This window comes from Gavialis gangeticus, unplaced genomic scaffold (assembly GCF_001723915.1).
Source record: "Gavialis gangeticus isolate Ggan-Ray unplaced genomic scaffold, GavGan_comp1, whole genome shotgun sequence".
NCBI lineage: Eukaryota > Metazoa > Chordata > Crocodylia > Gavialidae > Gavialis > Gavialis gangeticus.
The window spans coordinates 26,977,026-26,986,012 of NW_017728995.1; positions in this window are offsets into that span (position 1 = coordinate 26,977,026).

Consider the following 8,987-nt stretch of genomic DNA (forward strand, 5'->3'; position numbering starts at 1 on the left):
AAATGTCATCTTTATTAAATATAAAGGCATAATGGATTCTAAGTTTTCATTATCCCTTACTATAAGTAATGGCATCAGTGTGAGATACTTTGTCCTAGATTTTTGGCTTCACTTTTTCAATTAGCCTAAGTTGTGATAAAGCTATATATCATGCTTCAAGGAGCTAATTATGCAAGGTGGCATAGATCACTACAAGAGTTGGGAGAAGACTACAAAATAAAATAATAAATTAAATGCTTGAATTTTTAAACAATTTTGTGGGGATTATGTTTGTTCCTTTCCAGACATATTTTTAACAAAGGAGTTCATGGGCAGGAAACAGCGAACAAATGTTGGAGAACACTCAGGTATAGAAAAAATTCTAAATGTGAGTACTCCAGTAGAAACCCAATTTTAGGAGTTGTGTTTATTCAGACAGGCAATACAAAAACACTATACATCCAAAGTAAGTCAAAACCATATTTAAGGACCTCTGGATTTGTTCCAATAGGCCCTTCAGCAGGGTGGGGCTTAACGTCTTATGGGATCAGGTCCTAATATAGCAGTAGCATCAGTAAAGTACTATTGCTGTGATTAAGCTTACAATACATTAGAGAAGCAGGGCAGAAGGCTGCTCATGATAAAAAAACAGTGTGTCTTTAATTAAGACCAGTATGCACTGAATATTCGTGGTTTCAGAAAAAAGTGAGAGAAGACAATTAAAAATATGAAATAATAACTATGGAAGATTCATAGCTTTATAGCTGCAGCAGGAATAGATGGAGAAAATGAGACATCAGAAAAGAGATTAGGATTAGGATTGCTTATGTACTTATATAACGTTTGTCCTAAATTTGATTACAGTACTCAGTAAAATCAGTATTCACCATGCACAGCAACTAAATTCACGTGTGTCAGGATCATGTTATACACTTGCATAAGTAATTAGCTACTAGGTGTAATTATTTAATTCAATTACTTGTAATTAGTGTTTGCACTTAGAAGAGATAAAGCATTGTATTAAGGCTCAAAGAGTAGCAGTCTTGAGTTTCTTTGTTTTGTTTTTTTTACGAGTGGCAATAATATTGCTTCATGTCTTTTCCCCATAAAGATCACAACATGCTTTACAAATGGTTCAACTGAGCAAGCCTCAGTGTGCCTCGATAATAAACATAGTATTCTCCCCAGTTTGTGAATGAATAAACTGAGCCCTACCTGTGAAAAAGTGGTCACTAATTTTGAGTATCCAATTCTGGGGACTTGGGGTTCAACTTTAAGATGTGCTGACCACATATAGTTTCAGTGACTTCACTGAAGCTATACTTATTTATATTTCTTTAAAAAAAAAGAACAGTGGCACTAGTAGTTATGCAGACCATGTTTTTGAAAATCTCAACCTAAATAGCTTTTTTATAGCTAAACAAGGTTTGATGGAGAATCTTAACAAAAATTCAGAGTAGCCTCGTCCCATCACAAGATGAGACAGCCTTTCTCCTAAACGGACCGTCTGTATAAAGTAACACTTGTGCTGAAAGTCACCCCATTAATCATGATCCTCTGCATGATAGGCCAGTAAGATTTAATTCCCCATGACTGATCATTTTTATTCATCACACTATATTATGCTTGTACCAAGAACATGAGCCAAGAAAAAAATGTTCATTTTGTGGTTGCTGAGAGCTTTCAGGGTATCTCAGAATATAATTTTACATAAAGGAAGCTTGGAGATGTCACGTACAGTCTCCATGGAAGGGTACAAAATGCTTGAGAGTTGTTTGCAAACAGGCACTGCAGCTTCAGAAGAAACTTTGTATTTGTATGTGCAACAGCTTCTTTGAGAGATGACCTAATCTCTCTAGAAGTTGGGGGAATATATATCTATGACCGCCAACTGGATCTATGTCAAGCAGTGAGGCTGTTAACGAGAACTTTAGTTATGGTTAGGTGAAGTAAAGAAACTGATGTTCTAATATCTGGTCTACCTATTGTCAAATAAGGCCAGATCTCCTTTAAGTTTTGCTATTATAGTCATGTTGGCTATGGATGTGATGACTTTTGTAGATGTGGTTATGCTGACAAAAATGTGCATGCACTAGGATAGTGAATAGGATAGTTTATTTTTTCAGGGAATTGGCAAGTAATGCTATTAAAACTACAAAATAACTTTATTCCGGTGATTCAGGACAGGGGTAGCTCTGTCACGGTGAAGTGAGGCACTGACATTTTCTTTCCCTTTTTTACAGGTGTTCTCTCATTTTTCTGCTGCAAGGAATTCATTTAAGTGCTGATACTTTGGAGCCCTCTACTGGAACGTGTGCCATGCAGGTAGGGGCAAGGGAAGCCTTTGTGCCAGTTCTGAAAAGCAAGACTGGGCTGTGGCCACTGTGCACCAGCTAAATATCTTGTGCTGTCTGGAAAGGGTCACATTTACTCCTGCTGCAGTATACTGCATCATCTCTTGTCAAAGAGAAGGGGCTTTTTTTTTTAAATCCACTAAAACTGAGAGGGTGGAGCATCTAAGAGAATGCACTCCCAAATTGCCTTGCCCCTTTTTCCTAGGCCTACTTGCAAGATAAAGCTTAAAGCTGCCAGTACATTGCAAGGCATTGACAGTATGCCAGTCCATGTCTCTCTTGAGATGTTGTAGGGGTTTTTTTCATACAGAACTATTTTGCTGTGGTGTGCAGTGGGCTGGAATAGACAGTCTTGTAGACCCTTTGCACAAATGGATGCCTGCAAACACAGGGGACTGGACTTTATGGCCTGGGAGGCATCTTCCAGTGTTCAGCTCCTGTCTAAATTAATCCACATAATACCAATTCCCATGTGTACCTCAAATAATTACCTTAAAGAAACTGAACTTAGAGAGAGCTAGATCACAACATGATTTAGTCTCTTGGCTATCACTTTGTGTGCTAAAGTTGAAAATTTATGATCTCAATGCCCATAGCCAGGTGCTGCCTGACTCTGGAGATGCTTGTAGTTAGGGTGACTATATGACTTTTAAGGAAATCCAGGAAATGCCCTCCACCTCCTCCCAGCCCCCATACCCTTCCTCTCTGAGTCAGTAGCACTGCTGCAGGCAGTGGTGCTCTACGGTGGTGCCTGCCCACTCACCTGCCTGGCATACCATGCCACTCCACCTCCCCACCAGACTTTGCCCTGTGCCCCTGCAATTCCAGGACTTCTGTTTTAATTTTCACCAACCAGCCAGAACCATCCTACAAAATCTGGGACTGTCCTGGCCAAACTAGAACATATTTTCATCCTACTTATAGTCCATAAATACCTAAGTTTAGTTGCCAAAGTTAAAGTTCCCCAGGGGCTCAAAGCATTTCAGGATGTATCTACACAACAGAGGTACTCAAGCTAGCTTTAAGCGATGTAACTCAGGTACCAGAAGCACTCCAGAGCTGGCTGTGAAGGTGCTCTGCTCAGTCTTAACACTGGTGAGATGCTTGGCACCTATCTCCCACCTGAAACCCACTGGGACTCTCTACCAAGTCTTCCTTTGCTGACTTCACTTGAAGAACCCAATCCAATAGGGCTTTTTTCAGAATGCACCTGCCAGGTTGAGCAGCTGATTGTACCTTTTTAACCAACAGTTCATGTACTAGAGTACCTGCAGAGGACGTGGGATACTCCGGTTTAATAACCATTTTTGCCTGGGAGCATTAGAAGCTAGATCTCCTAGTATCCAGGAGAGCATTCTAACCACAAGGCAACAGGATATTCTGGGATGGGGAAAGGTCTCAGTCCCTCCTGTGGGAGCTATTCCAATTTGTTTAGAATAATAAAATATTCATTGGCCAGAGAGAATGAACAAGAGTGAGTATGACTTTATCTCCTCTTCCGCATAAAGACTTCAAACTGATTTACAACAGTTTAATTAAGCAAGGGTCACGGCTTGCCTGTGCATTGGATATAGTGCGATGGTGGTTAGGGCATGTATGTGGGAGAGGGGGTGACTGGGTTCCAGTCCCTGTTCCCATGGTTGATAAAATATTTAAAATTAAGTATTGCAACTTTAACATTTTATCTACTTTGCAACCTTAATTGAAGTGCTACATTATAGAAAGAACTCCTGGCTTGAACAGACTGAGATACAAGCTTTCATTAACATATCACACTAATGAGGCATGCCCTATTCTGTTTGGTTATTCTTTATTATACAAACGGAGGTTTACTATGGTAAGTACAATAAATGAAGCTACTGTAACTATCATTTTATAAAAGAAATTGATGCAAGAGGGAAATTATAAGATTGTATCACTTAGAAATACATGTTTTACAGTCATTGAAGAGGCTTGCAGATGAAATCACATTTCATGTAGATATTTCTATGTCTGTATGCATGGGATAAATAACAAACCAGTAGTCTTACTGAGCAAATGTGGCACTTAGTTGCCAAATATGAATATGGATGTCTACAGAACCTTGACGTCTAGGACTCTGAGGACCCACACATGTCAGTGGGTGTAAAGTGTATTCAGAACCTTACAGGACTGGATTCATAATTACTACATATAAAGAAAAGGCTTTCTTTAAGAAACTGAAGCTGGCCTCTGGTCTGGTCAAATGACATGTAATGCAGGGAAGGAAAGGCATTAAATCAGTCACCCACCTCCCCTAACCTCTGTTTCTCCCCTGGCATACAACCAGTTTTAGGGTACAGTCTAAAGCATCTCTAACTCACATTTAGCTGCCTGTGGCTATATGGGAACATTTCAGCAGCTGAGATGTACGAGAGGACAGAGTCTTCTTCCCATAGTCATTAATCTGAATTGAAAGTGACTTTTATTTATCAGTTACAAATTTGCTGGAGGTGAACTCTGAACATGTGGGCTTCCACGCACCTATGGAGGTCTTGTCTGCAGGGAAGGACTTCCAAGACTGAGGCCTTGATGGTCACAGTTAACAGCCTAGGAGGCATACATACATTATTGAGTAATTATACAGTTTTATCCACATGTTACCAGCTACAATACTTTTCAATCTAAAAGGCTTGTGAGACTCCTTATATTTGCTAAGAAAGAATAACTCTTCGCTCTGCCTCAGTATTAATTAAACCAAATCAAACAGATAAAAGTATGCTTCATTTGTAGGTAGTACTCAAATGTTCAAATTTAGAAGAAAACAATAACAGAAAGAGCAGCTTTTCAGAAAGGATCCAGTTTTTCAATGTTCAAGAACAGAAATAGCAAAAAGAAATATAAAGTTAAGTCTTGTATATAATAGTATTCTAGTAAATGACATGATATAGTACGTGCATTACTTTGTATTTATCTGGTCTCATTTCTTGCAGAGAGCTGAAGAAACAAGCCAGCTAGACAGAAATTCTGTTTTTTAAAAACTGCATTCATTCTCCAACAATCTCTCTCTTTCTTTCCCCCCTCCCTCCTTTTTTTTCCCCTGAAGACTGATAGCTCTAGGCCAGAATCTGCATGTGTGCTTAGATACAGGGCCTTGTGACTGGAAATCAGCTGCTGATTATCTTTATAATTGATGCTCTAGCCCAGTAACTAAAGGCCTGTGGAATAAGGCTGAGGAGTAACCCTTTCTCTCTCAGGCAGACTTGCCTCTATGGGCTAGGAAATTTAAATAATTGCTTTTCTATATTTAGCCCAACTTTTTTCCCCCTCTTAATTTGCACCTTAGTTACCCAAGTAAATAACTGATAGATTAAAAGTAATTTTATAGAATTCAAAAGTACTTAATTTAGAATGGAAAAACAAGCCACTTGGAAATTTTCGGATCATGCCAGATTTGTTATTGCTTCCACGGTATAAGGGTCCGCATCACTGCTTGCTCATTCTGGTCCTGATTCCATTCCATTGAGTTCACCATGACCATGCTTGTGTGCATAAGATTAAGCATGTGCATAAAAGCTGACAAGTTTGTCTCTGAACTCCAATTTTTTTAAGCGTATATGTTTATCATTCTAAGTATTTGTTTATATCAGGAAACAGGAGGGTCCTCATTAATAAATAAGCAAACAAAACTGTTTCCCCATGGACACCTAACTGAGAAGCACCATCATACAGCCTCCTTAGGGAAGCCTACTCAACTTTGAATTCATGTGGATGGAAACTGTGTTTCTTCTTTTGTTTCGGCACAGACTTACTGTGTGAATGTGGACAAGGCATTACAGCAGAATTTTCTGTGTTTCAATATTTGGGTGCCCATCTCAAGATACAAGAGGCTTAATTTCAGTAGTACAACAGATTGACTGCCTCCTGGAAATCAAGGCTGTAAGTACCTGAATTGCATGCCCCCAAACAGTAGCCCAATCTCAGGGTCCACTTTTGAAAACTTCGCTTTAGGATTGCTCTGTGTCAGTTTTCCTCCTCTGACACCTACCACACAAGACTATTGTGAAACTTGATGTATTAATGCCCTGCATGTGCATAGTGCTTTGCAACAACTCAGAAGGGAGGCACTCTGAAAGTACAAACTGTTTATTATTAAGGACTGAGATAGTATGGTGGACAATGTCTTAGGTTGCAAAAGAAATTGTGTTCAGAGTCATTTTGTTAACTCCTGTAACTGACTTGATTTCATCAGTGCACTTTCCTGAACTATAAGTAATTTTTTTTAAATAAAAAGATGTAGGTATTATGAGGATATCAGTTTATTTGTATGGTGGTTTTAATATTATTTTTGGTGCACTGCATCACCAAAACAGAATAGGGAAAAGATTTTTTTTTTATGCAACTGAAACTGCAAGCACTTGAAATTTAGGCTGGCAGAATGTTGCTATTCCTGGAATCTGGCAAGGATACAGTGGCAAACTTCCTTACTCTTCAGAAAAATGCTATAGGATCTTTAATGTCTCATGGCCAGGTCCTGTATTTACATCTCATCTGAAAGGCACAAGTGCAAGAATGCTGATCAGATTAGTTAAGCTCTTGGCTAGAAGCCTTCCAGTAAGACTGCTCTCTGGGCAAAGTGCCACAGCTATGAAATCATTCTGGTATTTCAGAAATGGATTGATTTCATGTTAGATCAATAATTGAGTTTATAATGTGGGTTGAAATTCAACTTTGCTGTATTTGAATCTATTTAATCAGACCTAGCATTTAATATACACAAATATTAACTTTGGTGATATGCCTTTGTTAAAAATAACCTTCATGCCTTGCTGTCTGCAGGAATAAGTCTTTTATTTCTGATTAAATGCATGTGCTTAAATGTTCAAGTGGCTATACTGGGCTGAATGTTCCTGATTCTGGAAGCTAAGCAGTTCTGGGCCTGGCAGAAGTCGGATGGCAGACTACTTTGGGATCCTACTAGGCGCTGTAGATCGAAGCTAAGTTGTGGCTGAGCACCTGGTAAGTAGGTCATTTAGGAAACAGAATATGTGGCAAGGATTTCCTTCTGTCCTATTGTTCATGCTGATGGAGAAGAAAAAGAAGCTTTACTTTGTACTGCAACCACATACATCAACTATCTTCAGGGTCCAGATGAAGTTTTAGGTACCTACATCTCCAAGGCAAGCCCTATGACAGATACAGCTGCCATTCCCTGCTGCAGTTGGAGTTACCTGTAACATCATAGCAGCAGGAATGAAACTCGGATCTTCCCCAGCAAAGAACCTGCCCAGTCAATGGCAAAGGTCAAGCTGAAGTCTGTGAAAGCTGGATCAGGGCCCCAAAGTGTAACCATCCTTAGGAAATCTTCCATTTTTCATAGAGTAAAAATGGAAGCTTTCCTACAGGTCATTACTTTTCATAAACAAACTTTAACATCCTATTTAAACGAAACGGATTGTGCCCAGCGTTATAAAACGTGTCAGTACAGATTTCGTGAGCAAGAGCCAGAGTCTCTTTGCTGCTCCAGTTCACCTGCTTTCAGTAGGGCTGCTACATCATGCAGCGTAACAACTTGGAGAATCCAGCCGGAAGAATTTAGCTGGTTTCTAAATGCATGCAAACATTTACATTTGTTTGAAGCATTCAAGGATTGGTCTAAACCACACATTTGAATAAAACTGAACTCCCGCAAATGCTTCCTACAGGCTTGATTCTGCTTACAGAGCTCAAAGGCAGGCAGTGTAGATAAAGGCAAGGTACTATTCACCCCTCAAAGGGCTTTTACACTTGAGTAAGTGACAAAGCAGAGCTAAGGTCCTGTTTGGACACCTGGGAGCTGAGCCTGGTATGAATAAAGGGCTTATCTAGAGGGGGAGGGAGCTCTTTTGCACAGCTATTCCTCATGGACTGCCTGGGGGGAGGCTCTTCTGAATTTATTTAAGCCATCCCCACCAGCAGGCACTATCCAGCCCAAGAGCCTCTGCTGGAGGAGGAAGAAGAAGAGGAGGAGGAGGAGGAGGGCAGGCCGTGTGGAGTAGGCTTGCCAGCTCTGAATCTATTCCAGGTGGTTTCATCACATCACGCGTTACAGTGCGTCGACTTGACAGCAGAAAGGCCAATGCACATGGCCATTTGCATTTGAAACACCCACTGGACTGCTGTCCAAATCGGATTCAACATGGGATATTAATTTTAATGGATGCCCAATCCTTGATCTCCCGGGTGACTCTCGGCAGCGTCGTGGAGATTTACGTCTAATTCCTGAGGGTGGTCCTGGAGGGTCGGCAGCCCTCGCGCGAACCCCCTGTGCGCTCTCTCCGCCTGGCAGAGCCCAGCCCTTAACCGGGTGCTGTGTGAGGAGGGGGGTTCTGTGTGACATGTCTGACAGGAGGGGGGTGCCATCTGACAGGAGAGGGGTGCTGTGTGACAGGAGAGGGGTGCCATGTCTGACAGGAGAGGGGTGCTGTGTGACAGGAGAGGGGTGCCGTGTGACATGTCTGACAGGAGGGGGGTGCTGTGTGACAGGAGAGGGGTGTTATGTGAAGTCTGACAGGAGACGGGTGTCGTGTGACATGTCTGACAGGAGACGGGTGCTGTGTGACAGGAAGGGGGTGTCGTGTGACATGTCTGGCAGGAGGGGGGGTGCCGTGCGACGTCTGACAGCACAGACAGAGGACCTGCTCGCTGCCCCCCCCG